This window comes from Dipodomys merriami, unplaced genomic scaffold (genome assembly GCF_024711535.1).
Source record: "Dipodomys merriami isolate MVZ:Mamm:240054 unplaced genomic scaffold, mDipMer1.0.p SCAF_573, whole genome shotgun sequence".
Lineage (NCBI taxonomy): Eukaryota > Metazoa > Chordata > Mammalia > Rodentia > Heteromyidae > Dipodomys > Dipodomys merriami.
In genome coordinates this window covers 546,551-568,518 of record NW_027206150.1, presented here as the reverse complement: position 1 = coordinate 568,518, position 21,968 = coordinate 546,551, and the positions used below count along the sequence as shown (strand labels likewise).

Genomic DNA, 21,968 nt, shown 5'->3' with positions numbered 1-21,968 from the left:
ATATGCAGACCTATATCCTGTGTAATCAATGTATTCAATGTTTTATATTCCATAATAGTCAATAAAATAAATGGTCAATACATGAAAAAATAAAAAAAAATAAAGTAATTACACTGAATGCAATATGGAGTCAACATATGTATATAAATATAAATCATGTATGTAAATTGTACATGAATAGGATGTTTTCTAGTGGTGTAGATCTATTTGAGGCATAAGGAACAGAACTGAATTTCTTGACTTTAAGGCGGCCAGCTTCCCATTCCCACACAGTGCAATAGAGTTACCAAGACATTGAGTTTCAATCCCAGTCCTGGCAGAAAAATGGTACCTTTGCAGTATGTGAGGCCCAATTCTTAGGCATTTCATTATGCCTCAATTTTATGAATGTGATTGTTTAACTGCTTAATAAAGAATTAACTAAAATTGATCAGTGTCCTATAATATAATTGTGTATAACTTTATCCTGGAATCATTCAAGAGCTGCCCATTCAATCATGACATACATCACATTCCATTGGTACTCATATGGATAGGAATGAATTCCATAGGCTCTCCAGCCATTTGGAGGTGGCAGGACCAGGATTCGAACTGTGGGCTCCAGCTCCCTCCACTTCAACCTGGGGATAGGGTACTCACCGTTCTGTCCAAGAATATCAGCAAGACCAATGATTAGATAGGTACCAGTGGCTCTCAGCAGTCCTCCTTGATACTTACAAGGCTGTGATGGGAGGATCATGGTCAAAGTCAGCCTAATCAGGAAAGTTCCTGAGACCTTTTTCCAACTTCAGTGCCAACAAAGCCAGAAGCCCAAGGCTCCAGTGTGGAGGGCGAGCCTTGAGCAAAAGCAGTGCACAGACTGTGCCCAGATCCTTAGTTCAAGGTCCGGGTCTGGCAACAAACAGACATATACAACAATCTGTGCAGCCATCTGCCTAAAGCAGGTCACCCTCTTGTCTCCAACTGAATTGGACATTGGTCCCTGGGATAAGGGCTGGGGGAGCCGCTGTCTTCTTGACTCAGCCCATGCTGCTTGCATCACAGAACTCTGGCCACACCCCCATTCTTTCATGGTTATTTCTGACCAATGGGATACAAGAATGGTGACCACGCCCACATTCCATGCTGCCTAGTAGCACCCTGGATTCCCTCTGTTAGTTTACAACACTACCAGCAATTGAGGAAGGTAGAGGTGGCTAAGTGGTGAGGAAGAGACTCAAGCAACTTTGGAGTATAGTAGGAAATTGAGATGCCTGCCCGCACCCCAGCTCCCTCCTCCCCTTCCCAAGTTGCAGGATTTTAAACCTCAGGCAATGGTGCACTGCCAACCAGGCCTAAAGCCCTGACCTGGTCCCTGGCCCTGGTTCTCTGCTCTTGGTCCATGTGTTTCGCTGCCATTGCTTCTTGCCCCACCTGGAGCAGCCTCCAGCAGCTTTTCCCAGCAACACAGGTGAGTGGCTTCCCCCAAATCACAACTAACTGTGATCAGACACCCCTCCTTGGGCACCATGACCCATGCTTGTTTCCTCACCCTGGCTCTGAGGAGCCATCTTTCTGTCTTGGGCATTTCTGAAACAGAGACTCAATATATGCTCTGATTGGACTGGATCGAAGTCTTCCTATCTGGGAAAGGTATGCTCTACCAGGCCTGGCCCTCTGTAGTTGGGATGGTAACCATGTAGCACCATGCTCAGTCATCGATTTAGATGGATTATCCCAAGCTTTTTGTCCACAGCAGCCAATTCTTGACCACAGGTGAAGCTCTGGGAAGGGTCACAACCATCAGAACTCATTCTCCTCACAGGACAGTTTGAGGAAACAAGGGATTTATACAGAGGGAATCTCTGGAGCATGGCTTGGCATGGAGGGAGTGGCATTCAGAGAAGGTTCTCTGCAATTCTGTGAGCAAATGACAGGAAGATACCCACAAAGGGCTCAGGTGGGGCCAGTTATTAATCATGCAACAGCTGGGGATTTTGAAACAAAACATGGGTCTCTTTCATCGTTACCCTATACCCATGAGGATGGGGATCCTTCACTGTGTTTAATTTTGCATCTGGGGAAACCGAGGCACAGAGAAGTCAGGTAACCTCCTTATGACTTCAACTTCACAGGAAGCTCGGCCTGACTTCACTACCATGCTCCCTAGGACAATGGGTGATATTCAATCCGCTTCTTGTGGTAGGGAGTCCAGTTCTTGTCAGTTGTGGGGCTTGAACACTAGGCATGGGCGCTGTTGCTGAGCTCCTCAGCAAAAGGCTAGTGCTCTACTACTTGAGCCCACAGCACCATTTCTAGTTTTCTGGTGGTTCTTTGGAAATAAGAGTCTCAGAGACGTTCCTGTGGGGGCTGGCTATGAACCATGATCCTCATATGTCAGCCTCCAGTGTAGTTAGGATTAGAGTTGTGAGCCACCGGCACCCAACCTAATTTTAATTCTGACTTTTCCCTCTCTCTTTCATAAAAACTGTTTGAATGGGTGCTGGTGAAGGGGGCCCAGCATCCCCATGTGGCTGGAATCCAAGGTGACCGTCTCATTCTGGAGGTGGGCTGTGGGTCAGGAGCTGTCTAGCTCAGCCTGTTGAAACAGCACCCTGAGGTAAGCCACACTGTGCCCTGGCTAGATCATGAAATTCATTGTCCATCCAGCCTTACTGGACTTATTGTATTGTATTGCTTTCTACATCATTTTCTAGCACCTGGCCAAACTTATGATACTTAGTTATGGAATGAAAATGTAATGCCTTCTTAAGAAAGTCATTTAGGGCTCTGGGAATGTGGCTTCATGGTATGGTGATTGCCTAGTATTCATGAAACCCTGGGTTCAATTCCTCAGTAACAGAGAAAAAAGAAAATCACTAGAAAGAATACTGGGCCACAAGTGGTAGAGTGCTAGCCTTGAGGAAAAAAATGCTCAGGAATAATTCCCTACCCCTGAGTTTAAGCCCCTGGACTGGCAAAAAAATTAGTAAATGGAAAAGAAAGAACACATACTTGAAATATATAATTGCTCCTTACATACTGACACCTGACAATAGCCCCTAATTCATGTACTTTACTTATGTTAGGATACTGTGTTGAAAAAAGTTTTGTTCATTAAGTCACAGCAATTAATGCCAGGAATGTGCTTGGATGTCCGCTGAAGATTAATTCTGGAAAGTCAAGGATTCCAGCATTTTGTGTCATCACTGCTAATCACAAAGTGAAAAGTAGTCTGCGTGATTTTGAAATCTTTTTGGTCAGTTTTGCCATCAAAAAGGCAGAGGCTAATTAATAGTTATGACAGAAAATAAGGAGTAACTCCGGATGGAAGGAAAAAATGATAGTAAATAAGGTATACCAGAAACTGGTCTAGAGAACCATTTTTGGTTATTGAAGAACTATTTGTCAACTAGGCTTTTCCTCATTGCCTTTAGCATTCTAAATCTCTTAGGCTAGTTCTTAATCTCTGCGTGGTAAATGTATCTCCTTCTATGCTGTTCTTTCATATCTTATCTCCTTTGTTTTCTAAAAATCTCATTCTTTCTATATTTCTCTATGAACATTTCCTGATACTAAATACACCTATACAGATGTCACAGGATGCTAATGTAAGGGTCCCATAGCTCATGATTCATTAATGTAACAAACTGGAAAAGGAGGACATATTTACTGCTACCTCAATTTTTTTGAAAAGCTGCAATGTCATCATTTGGTTAAAATTTCAATTCTTTGTCTACACAGTGTGTCAGTGCACCTAAATGCAAATATGAAATGGGTGCTGGTGGTTTACACCTGTAATCCTAGCTACTCAGGAGTTTGAGACCAGAGGATTGTGGTTCAAAGCCAGCCTTGTCAGGAAAGTCCATGTGAACCTAATCTTCAATTAACCACCAGAAACCAGGAAGTGGTGCTGTAGCTAAAGTGGTAGTGAGGTCAACTTGAACTGAAGAGCGGAGGGTCAGTGCCCAGGATCAGAATTCAAGCCTCAGAACCAACAAAAAAGGTGAAATATGACTTTAAGTTTCCCCAAAAGGAACGACAAGATCAATAATCTTCCCAAGCAAAAAAAATTAATTCCAAAATGATTCAATGCACCTACTTTTGGTGAGTTATGTTATGGAATCTGTGCTGGACATATTCTCTAAAAACAAATCGTTTAGGGATACAGGTGGACCCATTGCAACAATAAGATGTACAAGTCATTATGTCAAAAAATGAACTTTACAACTTTGGTGGGGGGAGGATGGGATGGGGGAAGAGGGAGAGTATGGGAAGGGATGGGAAGGGGAAAAAAAGAAGAGGCAACAATGCTTGATAAGAAATGTACACATTATCTTCCCCGTGTAATTGTAACTCCTCTGTATGGTATTCTCACAATACAAAAGAGAAAAAAATGTCAAATATTAGCTTTACAAAAAACATCTAATATTTCTTCTTTGAAGAGAGATGTCTATACAGTTGATGTCACTTGGCTTTCTTACTATCTTAGTTCGAATCCAACCATGGCAGTAGAGTCTGTCAAACTCTTATCTGTAATTACACAGCATAAAAACCACAAGTGTAATTTTAGTTCAAGCAGCAGAGCTTTGGGGGCAGGTTAGCAGGAAACAAAACTGTTCAGAGACAGGATCCAGCCTAGGAGTTCAAGCCCCATAACCAACACAAACTAAAAAAACAAGCAAATAAAACCCCCAGATATTTCATTGGGACCCTCCTTAAAGGAGTACTGGTCTGAGAAGAGGCTTCTTTTGCTGATCATAATCACTGGATACTTTTTTGGAATCCTTATTCTCTGGAAAATTCAGGACCAAACTAAAGGAATTGATAACTGACTCCTGAAACAAGGGAATCATCTCAGGGGTGAAAATACCATCGATAAGACACTTTAAAGCCTCCATGTCTTTGTTTCTTACCAGTAGAATGGTTTTGGGGGGGTCCAGTCGTGGGCCTGAACTCTGGGCCTGAGCGCTGTCCATCGGCTCTTCAACTCAAGGCTAGCACTCTACAACTTGAGCCACAGCACCACTTCTGGCTTATTTTTGCTTATGTGGTGCTAACGAATCGAACCTGGGCCTCATCCATGCAAGGCAAGTGCTCTACCACTGAGGCAACTTCCCAGTCCCTGCAATAGAACATGTTTTAAACAACGTTATTTCCTTTTGTTCTATGCTGGCTTTCAAATGGCACATTATTTCTTTTTGTAATACTCTCAACTAGGAGTTTACAGAAAAGTTATATATGAGTAAATACACACACGAAAAAGTCAGGGACAGAGTTTCCTTCAAGCCTTGGGATTTTTTGAACAGTAAAAAGGAAAGCACAATTTAACTTGAACTTTGTCAATCCTCTATGTTCCATTCCTTTCCTGGGACCAGTTTCCACATCCAGTAGCAGTTACTTCCAGGAACAATCTACGGTGCTGCCTGAGATATAATGAATGTTTTCTTGCTTCACCGAAAAAACACAAGGACATCCTGCTCTGAGGTTACACGTGTTTCAGAGACAACTTAGTAAAGAGAAAATATGAAATTTATATTGCTTTTAAATACATTTTCCATAAGTATATTGAGTTCAAACTTTGTAAGTTCTCTATGGATTAAGGCGAATTTTAAATGGGAAGAAGATTCTCAGATCATTTTTTTGTGAGTGTATGTGCTGCGCATTATTTGCCAACTGTTCATGAGTTAACAGTAAGGAAACAATAGCAATAATAAGAGAAAGAGAAGTTTTGTGTTTAAGTATAAGGGTTCATAGAAGACTCTACAAATAAGACAACATTGAAACAATAAAGCCAAGTCCAGTATGTAGATTTATGAGAGTGATATAGAGAAAGCATTACTCGTACGTGGAACAGGAAGTATGAGGCCACTCCCTTTCTAAATCATGCTTGCTAATCACGCAACTTTGTAGACAGTAGAATGGAAGCATAATTCTGTTTTCAATGCAAATCAGATATAAGAGCATGGACTTAATTGGAAAAAAAAGATCATCCTGAGAGAGCAGGGATTATACTAGCCATGAACTGGTGGATAAGATCACATTTATTTTCTTTCCTTTACTTATGTATTTTTTGTTAGTGATGGTCTTGGCACTTGAACACTGGGCCTGGGAGCTGTCCCTCTGCTATTCAGCTCAAGGCTAATGCTCTATACTTGAGCCACAGTGCCACTTTCAGTTTTCTTGTAGTTAATTGGAAAAAGAGTCTCCAGGATTTTCTTGCCCAGCCTAGCTTTGAGCCCTGTCCTAAGATCTCACCACCACCCAGCTAAGGATCACATTTCTAACAGTGTACACACAGCATATATAATGTGCATGTTCATCTATCTTTATATGAATTCTTACGTTGAAAATCTAGGCTACAGCTTAGCCTTTACACTCACAAAAATGTTTGTAATTTAAAAGTTGATACTACTGGAGAAATAAAACCTAAGAATGTAAAGGAGTCTGGGAAGTTCCGTATGCATCCAGCCTGGGCAGAACAGTCTTTGAGAAACTATAATTAACCAGCCAAAAGCTGGATTGGAAGCATGGCTCAAGTATTGGAATACCAGCCATGAGCAAGGTTGCTGAATAAGATCTTGACGCTTTTGCATACATACATACAATCATACACATATATACAGAGACACATATATGCACTCACAAATACACATATGAAGCAACTCTCAGAATATGTGGAAAAGGTAGAAAACAATAGAAAATATGTCCTGAGTAAGATTGGAATCAAGTGATAATTTTTAATGTTAGAAAGTCCTCAAGTGAACCTTCTTCAAAAAAGTTTAAGAATATTACATAGATAGGGACCAGAGTCAAGTAATCATTATTAATGGGATCAGGTCCATGGAGGAATGAATCAGAGACTCCTGCAGGTACATCTGAAAATGTTCATATTCTGTGTCAAATGTTATAACATCTTTGAAAAGAGTATATGAACACTCTGAGCAGTATAGTGGATAATATTACTGGAGAAGTTCAGAATTGCTTGTCTGTATCTCGATTAAATAAACCAAGAAACTATGGAGGGGAAATGTGATACAAGGCTAGAATTCTAGCACTCAGACTAAGACAGGAGATTAGATAGTGGAATTACACAGTGATACCTTCCCTGGACCAGGTAGTATAATTTTGTCTTAATAAAACAAACCAAACAAGAAAGGAATACGCAGTTCGAAGTTTGGGCTAATATTGTCATTATATTTTGAGAAGTCGTTTCCTGTTGAAATGCAACTCATATATAATCCTCAGTTGTGTTTTAAATGTTCTCTTCATTACAGAACATTCTTAGATGCAAAATGGCTCATGATTCCCATCCAAAATTTGAAAAAGTAAGTAATCATCATTCTGATAGATTCCAAGGATAGGATGAAGGATTACAAAAGCTTAAGCCTGGAGAAATAGCAAAGTTAATCTAATGTAGGACTATGTAGATCTTGCTAAATTAGAGTTTAAATTTAAAATAAACATTTTGGTTTTGTTTGTAATTTCATATTCTATAGGATACTACAAAATTCTTTTAAGTAGAGGGTTTAATTGATAAAGTTACACATGTTTCTTGCAATCTATTTGCCTAGAATATTCTTTCATGAGAATTAGAACTCAGTTAATAGATAATACCAACACTTCATGTATAAAATGAAAATGTGAATAATGTAGACAGAGTTGGCAAAAAATGGATGATATTAATTTATAAATTTAGAAAAGACGATTTTTTGAGGTTTTGGTATAACATGGTATGAAGAGAATAATTGTGTGTCATCTGTCTTCTACCTGTATGTAACACAGGTAGCAATTTCCTTAATAACGTCTTCTGTATACAGTGAGAAAACTGCTAGGTTTGGGATTTGTTTTTTTTGTTTGTTTATTTTATTAGTTTGACCTAGGGCTTGAACTCGGGGACTAGACACTGTCTCTGAGCCTCTTTGTGCGCAAGGCCCATGCCCTACCACTTCAATCTCAGCTCACTTGTGTCTGGCTTTTGCTGGAAAGTTTATTGGAGATAAGAATCTAGAGAACCTTCCTGCCTCGGTGGGCTTTTGTCAACGTCTAGTGCGTTGGAGTCCCTGGGTAAGGGTAACAAAATCACCAGGACACAGGGGATGCAGAGTGCAAACAGCAATTGCCACTGCATGCTGTGCTTTATTGTTAGTGGTATTTAATGACAAGCAAGCATGATCTTTGCCAAGATTTGGTCAGAAGACATTGACACAAAAATTTCAACAGATACATTTTTACTTGACCTATGAGACAATGTCTTGATATATTATTATCTAAACTATTTTAGAGCATGTTCAAACCAATCAGGAAAATGCTTGACCAGCTGGTCAACTATGATTAAGCAATCAGAAGAGCTACTTCCTCAGCTCCCAGGAGTCTGTGACATGTGTTTTGAGATAGGGAGAGAGAACATTTTCCCTCTCTAGCCCGGCATGCCAAGAACTTTCCTAATACTCAAACACAGTCCTCAGATAATCCTGAGGCCGGAGTCTGCACCATTCTGCCCCTTCAACATAGACCCTGAGTCTTCACAATTTCCTTCTTTTTTCTTTTGTTTTAAAAGTAAAGCTTTCCACAGAGTTATCATAGACGCTTGCATTGGTTTCATAAATATCAAATATAACAGTACAAGTGCAAACAAAATAATAACAACCATAATTTCCACACCACTAGCAGTATGTGAAATGCTTTGTAGTATTTCTTTTGGATCCAACCCTTCCAATTGTTTAATAAATGCATCAGCAATATTAGAAGCATCATCATTTGTAAATTGTTTACCAAAAATATCATGTACATCAAATTGTAACTGAGCAATCAATTGAGCAGCAGTAGAATTTCCATATAAATATTGCTGTATTACATTCTAATCATATATATATATATTATATTTTACATTAGTAATGCAAAAGGTAGTAAAATTGCAATCACATTTTAACAATAACTTTTTTTCACAACCAATAACTTGTTTCCTAACCATCCCACTGTCTGTTTAAGAAAATTAATCTGTGTTTGTAATAGAGTATCATTTTCTACCTGTGAGACCCACAATTCATGTGAATCCCGGTGACATTCTTCCACAAAGTGCTAATTTGTAAGGAAGTGTGTAGGGCAATTCCAGACACCGCAGCAACAGTGGTAATAGCAATTAAGTTTAAGATGACAGCTACCATGGCTCCAATCATGCACTATGTACATTGTAGTAGTTTGGTAAAAAATTCAATAACAACACTATCCAAAGGATTTTGGGACCATTCTCTTCCTAATTTAACAGTAGCCAAATATGAGTTCTTTGTTGTAATATCATGGTACTATACTGCCATTAAAATTAAGAGAGGAATTAATGCAAGAACACAGGCGACAATTAAAACAAGAAATAGTAGGAGAAAATGTATAATTTCCCACTAAAAATGCATAAGGCAGAGCTACACAAGCAGTTGCATCATGAGATTTGTACAAAGTAAAATTATAAGTGGATGCAGAGTTCACCGTCCCTGAAAACGATCCATTTGATAGCATCATGGGTTTCAGCGCCGCTGCGACCTTCCAAAGATGAGTCTGAACAGCATTGGGTGCAGCCATGAAAGCCCATAGAGCATCTGCAAAGCCTCCATCTCCCTAGGCCATCAATTGAGCTCCAGTAAGCTATCCATTAATGGCTTCCGGCATCCTAGTAACATTTGATAAATCACATCTGGTAATATTCCATTCTGAACATGTGTTAATAAACTGTCCAAAAGGTCCTCAATTAATAAAATTATTGAACATTTTCCCAAATGTTCCTCTACCCTCTTGCCACACAAAAGGCTGATATTTTAAATCAATATAAGTAAAATCAGGGCACATAGGTAAGGATAACTCGCCATCAGTGACACTTTCCCAGCTACTATTAATGGCCAAGTAGTTAATTGGTGCAGCTGTGTTTTAGAATTGGAAGTGCGTTTCCCAGGTAAAACCCAATGTTGCCAATTCATTACTAAACATGGAGGAGGCCCCAGAAAAACAGGCAAGGAATGAGTATAGTAAGTAAAATTTAAAAAGGTACCATCATCTTTATTGCAAAATGTGAAATTATTCCAAGGAGGAGATAAAACAGCAGGAACAGTATAGACTGTTATATACATGTCTCCCCAAACAACAGGTTCCAATAAAGGAGGGTTAGGAACAAAGTCCCAATAACTTACATTAGCATTAGCATGGACAGAGTTTACAATAAGCAGGGCACATGGCCAGGAACAAGTTCTCAGCCGTGACAGGTTTACCATTAAATTGTAACATCTTTTGTCCTTCTCCAGTCAACTTTTTAACCTGCCCCCAGGTGGGCAGTGGGGATTTCTTTTTCCTCAACTGGTGGCGGATTCCTTGCAAGATATGGGGCTGTCCTCACTGGGCCACGTCTGTATCCATCAGGCAGGAAGCTAGTATTGTTTGCCATCCTGTGTAGACACAAAACCTTATCCTTGCCCCTTATGTAATAATGTTCCTAGTTGCCATTCTGCATCCAATGCAATCTTATTCCATACGGGAGCATTTAAATAAGGTTTTTGTGATATTTGCTCAAAATGGCGCTCAGCTCTAGTTAAAATATCTCCTTGTGGTTAGTTTAAAAAATTAAGAACATAAAGAGCTTGATGTAAAATTATTTTAGGATTTTGCATGGAATACCACAAAATATCCATACTTTCATCCAACCTTTTCCTCATTTTAATTTTTTTCATTTGTTGTTTTAGTGTGCCATGAACACATTCAATAATGGCTTGTCCTTGGGGGTTATTTTCTATTCCTGTAATATGTACCACATCATAAAGTTCACAAAATCTTTTAAATCTGATACTTTTATTGGCTGGTCCACGTCAGTCTTCATTTTGGCAGGCACTCCCATAATGGCAAAATCTTCCAATAAGTGTTCTATTACATGGTTAACAGTTTCTCCCATAAGGGCAGAAGCCCAAATAAATTTGTAATACGTACCTATTGTAACATGTACAAAGGAAAAACAGCCAAAGGCTTATACATGGATTATATCCATTTGCCAGAGCTCTATAGGTTGTAATCTGGGAGGATTTACTCCAGCAGGTACAACTCTCAAAGCATTGGTCTGCAGATAGGACACCTTTTTATAATTTGTTTACCTTGAGAATAAGGTATTTTATAAAGCATATGTAAATAGCTAGAATTTGTATGTAAATGAGAATGATCCTGTTTAGCAGAACAAAATTAATTTATCAACCTGATTATTGCCATATACAAGGTACCCAGGTAAGGAAGAGTGAGCTCTAATGTGAGCTACAAACACTTTGGCATTACGTTGTTGCAGTGATGCTTGTAATTGTTTAAATAATTGGTTTAGCTGGGGTTTAGATGAATGTGTAACTGCAGTGACTATATTACTCACAACTCCTACAGCTTAGGCAGAATCAGTAACAATATTAACATCTCCCACAAAATCTTGTAACACCTTAATAATAGCAAAAAGTTCATTTTGTTGAACTGATGCTTAAGTAGTTCTTTGTACCCAATATTTATTTGTTGTCTAATAGCACTTTTTGTTTTGGAGCCATCTGTAAAAACAGTAATAGCAGTTGAAATAGGGGCCTTGGTAATTATATTATTAATGATAAGTTGTTGTTTACCCAAGCAATCCCACAATCTACCTTTGGAAAAAATGATAGGAAAATTGCCCAGTAAAATTTACTAATGCTCTTTGTAGCATTTCAGACAGGTTTAACAAATATTTTACTTGGTCTTTTGGCAAAGGAAAGATGATTTCAAATAAATCATGCCCTGATAGGATAAATACCAGTTGCCTGGCCTGTTGAATAATAACTGCCAACTGTTGTTCATAAGGCATAATATTTTTTGTAAATCTATGCAGTGTATAAATCCATTCTAATGGTAGCTCATTTTGTCTTATAATTCCTGTTGGGTATTTTCATGTATCTAAAATATATAAATTTATGAGTTGAATAAGCGTTACTCGATGTAAAAACATTTTTTTATTCTCTGTTCTACAAATTGTATTTCTCTTTCAGCTTCCTTAGTTAAAGTTCTTTTGCTATGTCAATCAGGCTCCCTTTGTAACATTGAAACAAATTATGTAATAGATAAGTAGGAATTCCTAATGCTGGTAGCATGCAAATAATATTTCCTAGTAACTTTTGAAAATCATTTAATATATGTAATTGATCACGTCGTAAAGATATTTTTTGAGTTGTCACTGTTTGTCTACAAACAATATATCCTAAATATTTTACCACCGTATCTTTTTGTATTTTTTCAGGTGCTATTATTAATCAAAAATCTTTAAATATAAAGTGTAAACACTGTAACACCATTTCTAATTCTGTTATATTTGGTCCTCCAAACAAAATATCATCCATATAATGAAAAATATAAATGTGAGGCCATTTTTGTCTAACAGGTTTTAAGGCTTATCAACATATATCTGACACATAGTTGGAGAATTCATCATTCCTTGGGGCAACACCTCCCATTGGAAGCGCTGATGAGGGGTTTGATGATTTATTTGTGGTAAAGAAAAGGCAAATCTTTTACAATCTTTACATGTACAGGAATGGTTAAAAAAAAAAGCAATCTTGTAAATCTATTACTATTATTGGCCAATTTTTAGGAAGCATGGCAGGCGACGGTATACCAGGTTGTAAAGCCCCCATAGGGTACATGGATGCCTTACCTCCTCATAAATCAGTCTGCAATCTTCATTTCCCTGACTTCTTTTTAATAACAAATATTGGAGAATTCCATGTTGACATAGAAGGCTCAATATGTCCTTTGGTTAACTGTACTGCAACTAATTGATGAGCTGTTTCTTATTTTTCTTTAGATATAGGACATTGTTCAATCCAAAGAAGTTCCTCAAATTTCCCTAATATCTTTATGGGCTCCATCTAAAAATGTTAAAATTGAATATAAGCTCCCCATTGTTCCAGTACATCTCTACCAATTATGTTAACTGGAACTTCCATAATATAAGTTTTAAGGATAGCTCTCTGTCCGTCTTCTGAGGTTATAGTAACATATGACACTGTTTGTCCTATAAAATTTACAGGAGTATTGCTAACTCCTTTAATATTACAGGGGATTATTTTATATAATAAATGATTAGGCCATTCATGAGTTTTAATAATTGTAATATCTGAGCCAGTATCTATTAGTCCTGTCAATATCTTTTCCTGAATATTAATCTTAATCTTAGGCTGCATTTTAGTAATATGAGTAGTCCAAAACACATTTTGTTGGTTAGTACTTTCAAATCCCCCAATGTGGAGTGTAAATGACTTTCCAATAGATATATATGATAATAACAAGATTTGAGCAATTCATTCTCCCTTTTTAAAGGAAATATGTGCAGCAGCTGACATTAAAAATTTTATTTCCCCAATATAGTCAGCATCAATAATTCCTAAATATATTAAAACTCCTTTTGCATTAAGACTGGATCTACAGGTCAATAGGCCAAATGTTCCTTCAGGTAAAGGCCCATAAATTCCAGTAGGATATTTTTGTGGCTTATCACCACCTTTCAAAATAAAATCTTTTAAGGCTGGTATGTCCACTGCGGTGCTGTGGGCTGTGGCAGGAAGAAGGGAAAAAATGGTTGGCTGCCCTCCATTATTAATCCTGGGCCCCGGGGCTGTCCCAATGGAGACTTTTATAGGAATTCCTTTATTGTCTATTTTTGATCAAAACTCCCTTGCCCAGTGCTTCCATTTTTTACATTTAGGGCAAATTCCTGGTCCTCTCTTGTTAACGTCAGTAGCCTTTTTGACCCTATCCAAAACACTTTAGAGGGTTTTGTTTGCAAGCATGCCAGGTTAGTGGCCATAGATTTAGCAAATACCTGCATACACCTGGATTCAGATGTAACGTCTTTGCAGTCCCTTAAATATGTATTCACATCCCCAGATTCTTTAATACGCAATAGGGTCCGTCTACAGTCCTCATTAGCATTCTCATAAGCCAACATGTGTAGCAGTTGTTGCCCTGCAGCCTCTACCACAACAGTACATTCCAAGGTCAATTTCAATCGTGATAAAAATTCAACATAGGGTTGATTAGGTTTTTTAATTTCTTTAGTCCAAAAGCCATAATGCTCTCCTACTGGTCAAATCCTTTCCCATGCCTCAATACCAATGTCTCTTAACTCCTCATGGATCTCTTCAGGAGAGTTCACTTACATATGAGCATCCGCATATTGTTCTGTTCCACTTAACATGGGAAAGGTTATGATCTGCAGGTGTGGATTACTGCTCTGTGCATTTTGTTTAGCCCTTTTTGTACATAACTCAGTAAACCACATTTGCCATTGTAGGTATTTCGGTTTCTTAAGCAAGGCTCTACAAAGCATCTTCCAATCCTAGGGAGCAAAATTATTGTAATGTCAGGCAAGCCCATTAAGCAATTCCTTAACATAATGAGACTGAGGACTGTTAGGTTTTTAAAAAGAGGAAGCTGAGTAAGAACAGCACCACGAACGTGGTATTCAGGTAAGGGGTAGTTTTATTCAGTAGACCTACTGGGACCAGGCAAGGTTGGAACTCCACGAGGCTGGGAAAAGCCTAGGAAAGAGAGAGCTGGGAAAGAGAGAGGAAAGAGAGAGAAGAGAGAGCTAGAAAAGAGCAGCAAGAGAGCAGAGAGCTAGAAAAGAGCGCGAGAGAGCAGAGAGCTAGAAAAGAGCAGCAAGAGAACAGAGAGCTAGAAAACAACAGTGAGAGAGCAGAGAGAGAGAGAGCAGATTGCTAGAAAAGAACAGTGAGAGAGCTAGAAAAGAGCAGAGAGCAGAGAGAGCTAGAAAACAGCAGCAAGAGAGCACCTCTGGGTCTGGGCTAGGCATTATCTAGGGTATGGGCGGAGAAAGGTGTGGCCACATCAAATTCAGATGTGATCTCAACGGATGCAGATGTGACCTCTTCCAGGAGTCCCAGTTGCATAGGTAATGCAGGTACTGGGTGGAGACTTTGCTGCGAGGAGGGTGGAGTCTGCTCACCATCCTGTAGCAGACCTTATATTCCAGCCTTTTAATAATCATAAAATAGGGCATGGATTCTCTCGGGCTACATCCTGCTGACAAGGGGGCATCGACAATAGGGGTAAAAGGCTGGAATTTGGTCCCCTCCCAGAGAAGGCAGTGAGCAGCAGTGGTACCTTGGTGGCATGAGTCCTTAGATGAAGCCTGGAGAAGTCTGATGAGCATTGAGAGGCTGGAAAAAAATACTCCAGAGCAAATAAATGGCAAGAGGAAGGACTTGGGGCTGAAAATGTAGAAATGTCCCTAGATACTTCTGACATCTGGCGACTAGGTAGAAAAGTCAGGTGACAAAGGCAAGAATATAAATTCCTGTTTAGTTAATAGGTAGACAGGTATAGACATTTGATGGGCAGGCTTCTTACTTCCACTGACCTCCTGGCTCTGGTAAATTTTGAAAGGGCAGGCACAAAGTAGCTGATGTGACATCTCCTCTTACTCCTCTCCATGTTCCCTTGTTCCCCAGACTGGCTGAGTCTAGGTGCTCATTGCTGGGATGGCTTGCCCAAGTTGGTATTCAAGGAGGCTTGAACACAAGGCCTGGGCACGGTCCATGAACACTTCTGCTCAAGGCTAGTGCTCTACCACTTTGAGTTACCTTAGTACTTCCAGTGTTTGGCTGCTTAGAAATAAGAATCTTGAGCCATGATTCCAGCCGGGCTCTTTGTAGGTTAGTTGGGAGATGGAGTCTTAGGGATTTTTCAGCCTGGGCTGACTTTGAACTGCAATCTATGCCACAAAAACCCTTTATTATTTTCAATTAAAACAACAAGGAGATCAAGTAGAATAAGTAGAACTGACCTGGTTCTTATCAATAATTGACAGACAAATATTCTGAAATGACAAAACTCAGTAGATGTGATGAGAATTTCAGCACAGATATGCCCAGTATTTTAGAACCATGTAGTCAGTAGAATTCACAACACAAAACAAAAAGGCTTATCAAGAATTGCCAACAAATATTCTGAAATGACAAACCTCATTAGATGTGATGACAATTTTAGCACAGATATGCCCAGTATTTTAGAACCATGTAGTCAGTAGAATAAACAACACAAAACAAAAAAGGCAAAACTCAAAACCTAAAATTTTAACAACAATGTTTAGACATCTTTGCTAACAAAGGCACATCACATGGTTGAGCCTCAGTTACCAGGGCCTGTGAAGAGCGCAACTTGTTAGCAAGGCACCTTAGAATAGATGGATGGAATAGTAAGTTTGGTGGAAGGTTAAGGGCCATATAGGGCCAAACCCTAAAGTCACCATGTGGCCAAGATGGTGAACTCAAGATGGTGAATTTCTGAAAAAAAAAATGCAAAGACACCTTGAACAAATAGACCAAGACTACAATTGGCTAGCCTTTGAAAGAGAACCTAGAGGGGGTCGTTGGGACCCAGCCTGCGTCACACTCTTCAGGACACAAGCCAAATGTAGAAAAAAGACAGCGAGAGATAGGGAAAGTTGGACATGAATGGCAGAGAGAGAACAGAGAGAGCCCAAAAGTAAACAGACTTCTGACCATTTACCATTGAAGTAGCAAAAACTGTCTACATCTGAGAATGGCATAAAAATGAGGCACTCTGGCTTTCCAGGGAGAGCAGGAGACATTTTAAAGGGGTTTCACGGCTCAAGCGTGATTCGCAGCACCCCATTAAAAGAGTAGGAGAGTCAGTCTGGTGAGTGAAGTAGAGCTGACAAGGCGGAAGCGGCGTCCCAACATTTCCCAGAGCCCTCTAGAGAGAGCAACAGAGAACCATAGAGTAGCTTCACTTACCAGAGTAGAGAAGTGGTGTGGACGTGGATTATGAAGGCCAGCAATGGTATCGATGAGCTCTGTCCGCAGCAGACAGTTGGGTTCACAAAAGGCCATCAGAATTGTGCGTATTCCTCAGAGCAAAAAGGGTAAAAACAAACAGAACAAGAAAAAAGACGAAAAAAAAAAACAGAGAAATCCCAGCAATCCTGAATTTAAGCCCTTTATCCGAGTCACGGCACCATTTATGTTAGGTTTTTAAAAAAAGGTAGCTGAGTAAGAAGAGCACCACACACGTGGTATTCAGGTAAGGGGTAGGTTTATTCAGTAAACCTGCTGGGAACAGGCAAGTTGGCACTCCACGTGGCTGGGGAAGGCCTAGGAAAGAGAGAGCTGGGAAAGAGAAAGGAAAGAAAGAGAGGAAAGAGAGAGAAGAGAGAGTTAGAAAAGAGCAGCGAGAGAGCAGAGAGCTATAAAAGAGCTGGGAGAGAGCAGAGAGCTAGAAAAGAGCAGCAAGAGAGCAGAGGGAGCTAGAAAAGAACAGTGAGAAAGCAGCGAAAGAGAGCAGAGTGTTTGAAATGAACAGTGAGAGAGCTAGAAAAGAGCAGAGAGCAGAGAGAGCAAGAAAAGAGCAGCAAGAGAGCACCTCTGGGCTTGGGTTAGGCCTTATCTAGGGTATGGGCAGAGAAAGGTGTGGCCACATCAAATTCAGATGTGACCTCAGGGGATGCAGATGTGACCTCTTCCAGGTGTCCCAGTTGCCTAGGTAACGCAGGTACTGGGTGGAGACTTTGCTGCGAGGAGTGTGGAGTCTGCTGGCCATCCTGGAGTGGACCTTACACGGACCATACAACATTACTGCCTTCTTAAGTTTACCAATATCATCTACAGCAGCACCTTAATATCTGGCTGGTTGAGATATACCATTCATAGGGGGTCGTTGAATTACAGGATAAGAAAAAATAGGCATTTCATCATCAAAGTCACTGTCTGAGCCCTGTGTTTTGTGAGGGAATGATGCTGTAAAAATTGCATTGGCCAGTGAACGAGCTGAAGGCTGCTTTACTTTCAGTTTCTCAGGTTCTCCTTTCACTCTGCTAATTTCCAACCCCATATGTTGTAATTTTGATAATATCCATTCCATTTGCTCAGACATTTTGTTTACACTTTCAGTTTGTTCCTTTTCAGCCTTTTTTACCTCTTGTTTTTTCTCTGTGAACTGCAATGCATCCTTATCTATTGAGTCCTTAACCTCAGAGTCCAATTGTAAATCTACTATAAAAGGGGTGGCCTCTTTCTTTAAGTCTGCTTTTATTCTTTCCTCATTCAAAGCTTTAAAAAGGGTATGTAAAATAGCCCAAATGGACCAAAATCTAATAGGAATCTTTTCCCCTTCTCGAACAGCTCTTTCTACGTTATTCTTTACTCATTTCCAATTATCGACATCTAATGTTCCTTCATCGGGGAACCAAGGATTCCATTCCCTAACTACATTAATACAGATTTCTATGTCAGAAGAAGAAATATTTAGACCATAAGCAGCAAGTAAATGTTTAAGCATAGTTAAGTATGGAGTAGATTTAACTTGTCCCATCATCCTGTAATTAAAAGTACTTACCTGAATATCCCTTCCTGAATTCAACCATGAAGGGTCCCTGTTTGGGTGCCAATTGTAACGTCTAGTGCCTTGGGGTCCCTGAGTAAGTGTAACGAAATCACCAGGGCACTGGGGATGCAGAGTGCAAACAGCAATTGCCACTGCATGCTGTGCTTTGTTGTTAGTGGGTATTTAAAGACAAGCAAGCATGATCTTTGCCAAGATTTGGTCAGAAGACATTGACACAAAAATTTTAACAGATACATTTTTACTTGACCTATGAGACAATGCCTTGGTATATTATTAATTTGGGGGGGGGTCTGGTCATGGGGCCTTAACTCTGGGCCTGGGTGCTGTCTCTCAGCTCTTCAGCTCAAGGCTAGAGCTCTACCACTTGAGCGACATCACCACTTCTGGCTTTTTTCTTTTTGCTTATGTGGTGCTGAGGAATCGCACTCAGGGCCTCATGGATGCAAGGCAAGCACTCTACCACTTAGCCACCTTCTCAGCCCTGTCTTGGTATATTATTTATCAAAACTATTTTAGAATAAGCTCAAACCACTTTTCCAATCTCAGGAAAATGCTTGACCAGCTGTTCAACTATGCTTAAGCAAGCAGAAGAGCTACTTCCTCAGCTCCCAGGAGTCCATGACATGTGTTTTGAGATAGGGAGAGAACATTTTTCCTCTCTAGCCCGGCATACCAAGAGCTTTCCTAATACTTAAACACAGTCCTCAGATAATCCTGAGGCCGGAGCCTGCATCATTCTGCCCCTTCAACATAGACCCTGAGATTTCACAGTCTTGAACTGTAATCTTCCAAGCTTAGCATCCTGATTATCTTTGATAGTTAAAAAGTATAAATATAAGTAATATTTGCAAGAATTCCAGTGGAGGAAAAATGATGCAACCCAGTTAATAGTGGTGTTCTTTCCAGAACAAGGAGGGCATCACATTAGCAGAGATGCAGTGTATTTTCACAATGGAGATAAGCTATACTTGTGTGAATTAAGGGAATTTTGAGGTACACCCTACAAATTGGAAACTGGTGGGCTAGGATGACTTTATGACATAAATCTTGTGATTGATAGTCATGAAATAATAGCTTAATCTGATAAAAAACTGCTTACTCTTGAAGAATTAATTATAACATGCTTCATAGTTTTATCCCATATCAGAATGTGGCTCTTTTTCTGTTCACTTCTCAGTCTGTAACACCCCATTGGAAAATGAATCTATTTCAGAATTACATAACATGCAAACAGGTATATTTTGAGTCTCTCAGGTATGGAATGTTCAGAATTTTAAAATGAGTAGTTATTAGTCCTAGGAATTTTGAAGAACAAATACATTCTGTCCTCTTAACAACTTATTTACTTTTAAAAGTTATGGGTTTCCATAGAATGAAAATGTTTTCTGTGTTAGTATAAGAAAGTAGTAAATTTATTCTATTTTCAAAATATTGGCAAGTATATTGTGAAAAATTGTCTAGTTGGATATTCAAGTTGGTGATCCTGTGATAAAGAAGAGGTAATTAATTCAAATTAGATGCCAAATAATACTGATTTTTAAAAAGTTACTACATAAAGAATAATATTTACTATACCAAAACAGTGAAATTTTATTTCATCAGCTTATTTTTAATTTAATTTTATTATGAAAGTTATGTGCACTGGGGTTACAGCCATTGTAAGGTACTGAATACATAACTTTTCAAACTTGCTATCCCCTCTCTCATTTTTCTCACAAAAGTTGTAATGTACATTTCCAACTTATTGTGTTGTGTGAATTGCCATTGCATTGGTTTGCTCTTTGTCTTTGCCTCGCCATTTTTTTTGTTCCTCTTCCCTTCCCTAATTAAGGTAAATGTATACACAATACACAGGGTACGAAAATGAAACACAGCAGGGGATTAACCATAGGGGAAAATCTCAAAGAAAATAGAAATCACATAGTACATCAAAAACAACAACCGCAAATTAATATCTCTCTTTCCATATCTTGGAGGTCATTTTGCTCATCATCAGCTTATATGAACATATATATGCATAACAAAGCCACTGGAAAACAGTAGTTTCATGGACACTATATCATGAAAACAACATGTTAACTTTTTTTGATGGTAAAGGTGGAATTAGGATTGTTGAATTCGCGATTCTGATAAAGGAATTTCAAAAAAGTTTTAAAATTTATGACAGGTAAATTTTAATTGTTCAAACTTTTTAGCAACATAGCCTATTAAGGACATTTAAAATTGTCTGGGAAAATAGGCTTTCATGCAAAGAAATCCTTGGAGGCTTAGCTGGGAGGGAGCAATGTGGGTGAATATGGCTCATTTTCACACTAAACAAACAAGCCTCACAAACCTTGCTGTAAATCCTGTAGGTTCCCTTGAGAATTGTCCTTACCCAGGAAATATATTTTCACTGTGTGAAAACAAGGTTTTAGTGGAATTTAAATTCAAAGTTCTTAAAAAAAAAGACATCAAAATTTGTGAATTGACATTTAATTACCAAACAGTAATTCTCTCAAAAAGAAGGAAAGATGTAATTCAAAATCACATTATTAAAAGTATGAGAAAAGAGTAGTGGAGAAAGATGAGAAAAACCATAGAGGACTGTTATCTCTCCAGTGGTGTAATGGGTTCTTTATCTTGTTTCTTCCATTCTATTTTCGTCAGCTATGAAGAGTGTCTCAGGACTGGAGTAACCAGTTCAGACAAAGAATACTCACAGAATGGGGACGGGGAAAGTGGCTCAGTGGTAGAGCGCTTGCCTTGCATGCCTGAGGCCCTGGGTTCGATTCCTCAGCATCACATAGGCAAAAAGAAAACAGCCGGAAGTGGAGCTGTGACTCAAATGGTAGAGCGCTAGGCTTGAGATGAATAGCTGAGGGACAGCGCCCAGGCCCAGAGTTCAGGCCCCACGACCGCCCCCCCCAAAAAAAAGAATACTCACAGAAGAAAATATTTTCAGTCGATGTAGGTGATTTATAACCTTTGACAGTCTATTCAAATCTGTTCAAAATTCTCCCCTACCCTAACCTGCCATCTTTGAACAGCTTTGTTTGCTTTTCCCAAGACTGCCCTTCATTAACTGCTTAAAATTTTGTGAGGTCATATAAATACTTTCTAGAGATTGCTGTTTGGTTGTGATTTTTGTGTGTTTTTGTTTGTAGTTGTGTTTTTAACTGAATTTCAAAAGGTTGCACAAGTGGGTTGGAATTAAATATGTCCACCTAATTGTCCAGTGCTCCTGGATCAGAGGCAATACTTCTATCATTCTTAACCAACCCTTTCTCCAAGACTTATTTCAGATTTACCACTTCCTTTATTACATGTGTACATTGAGTATTCTAGCTGTACTTGCCCCTTGTTCCATTTTTCATTCATTTTATGTCTTTAATATTATTCCTTTCTGGTTTCAATATCCTGATAGTCATTCTGTTAAACTGTCAGTTAATAGTTTGAAAGGCTTATATACATTCCATGGAGTTTCAATCCTGCATATACTTGAACTGATGTCAGCTTATATTTCCATAATTCATTCATCTGCAATAACAATTTGTAAGACTGGAGACGTGAAGCACCTAGACATGATT

General features: G+C 39.1%; 1 long non-coding RNA gene across 1 annotated transcript in view; it reads left to right on the top strand.

Annotated features, from left to right (window-relative positions):
• The first annotated feature begins 1,180 nt into the window (after window positions 1–1,180).
• LOC138812971 (uncharacterized) overlaps window positions 1,181–21,968 on the top strand; it is a 53,336-nt gene continuing 32,548 nt past the window's right edge. The window contains exons 1-3 of the long non-coding RNA XR_011367670.1: window positions 1,181–1,450; window positions 2,492–2,599; window positions 7,257–7,307. This is a non-coding gene — a long non-coding RNA (uncharacterized lncRNA). The remainder of the gene's footprint in view (window positions 1,451–2,491; window positions 2,600–7,256; window positions 7,308–21,968) is intronic.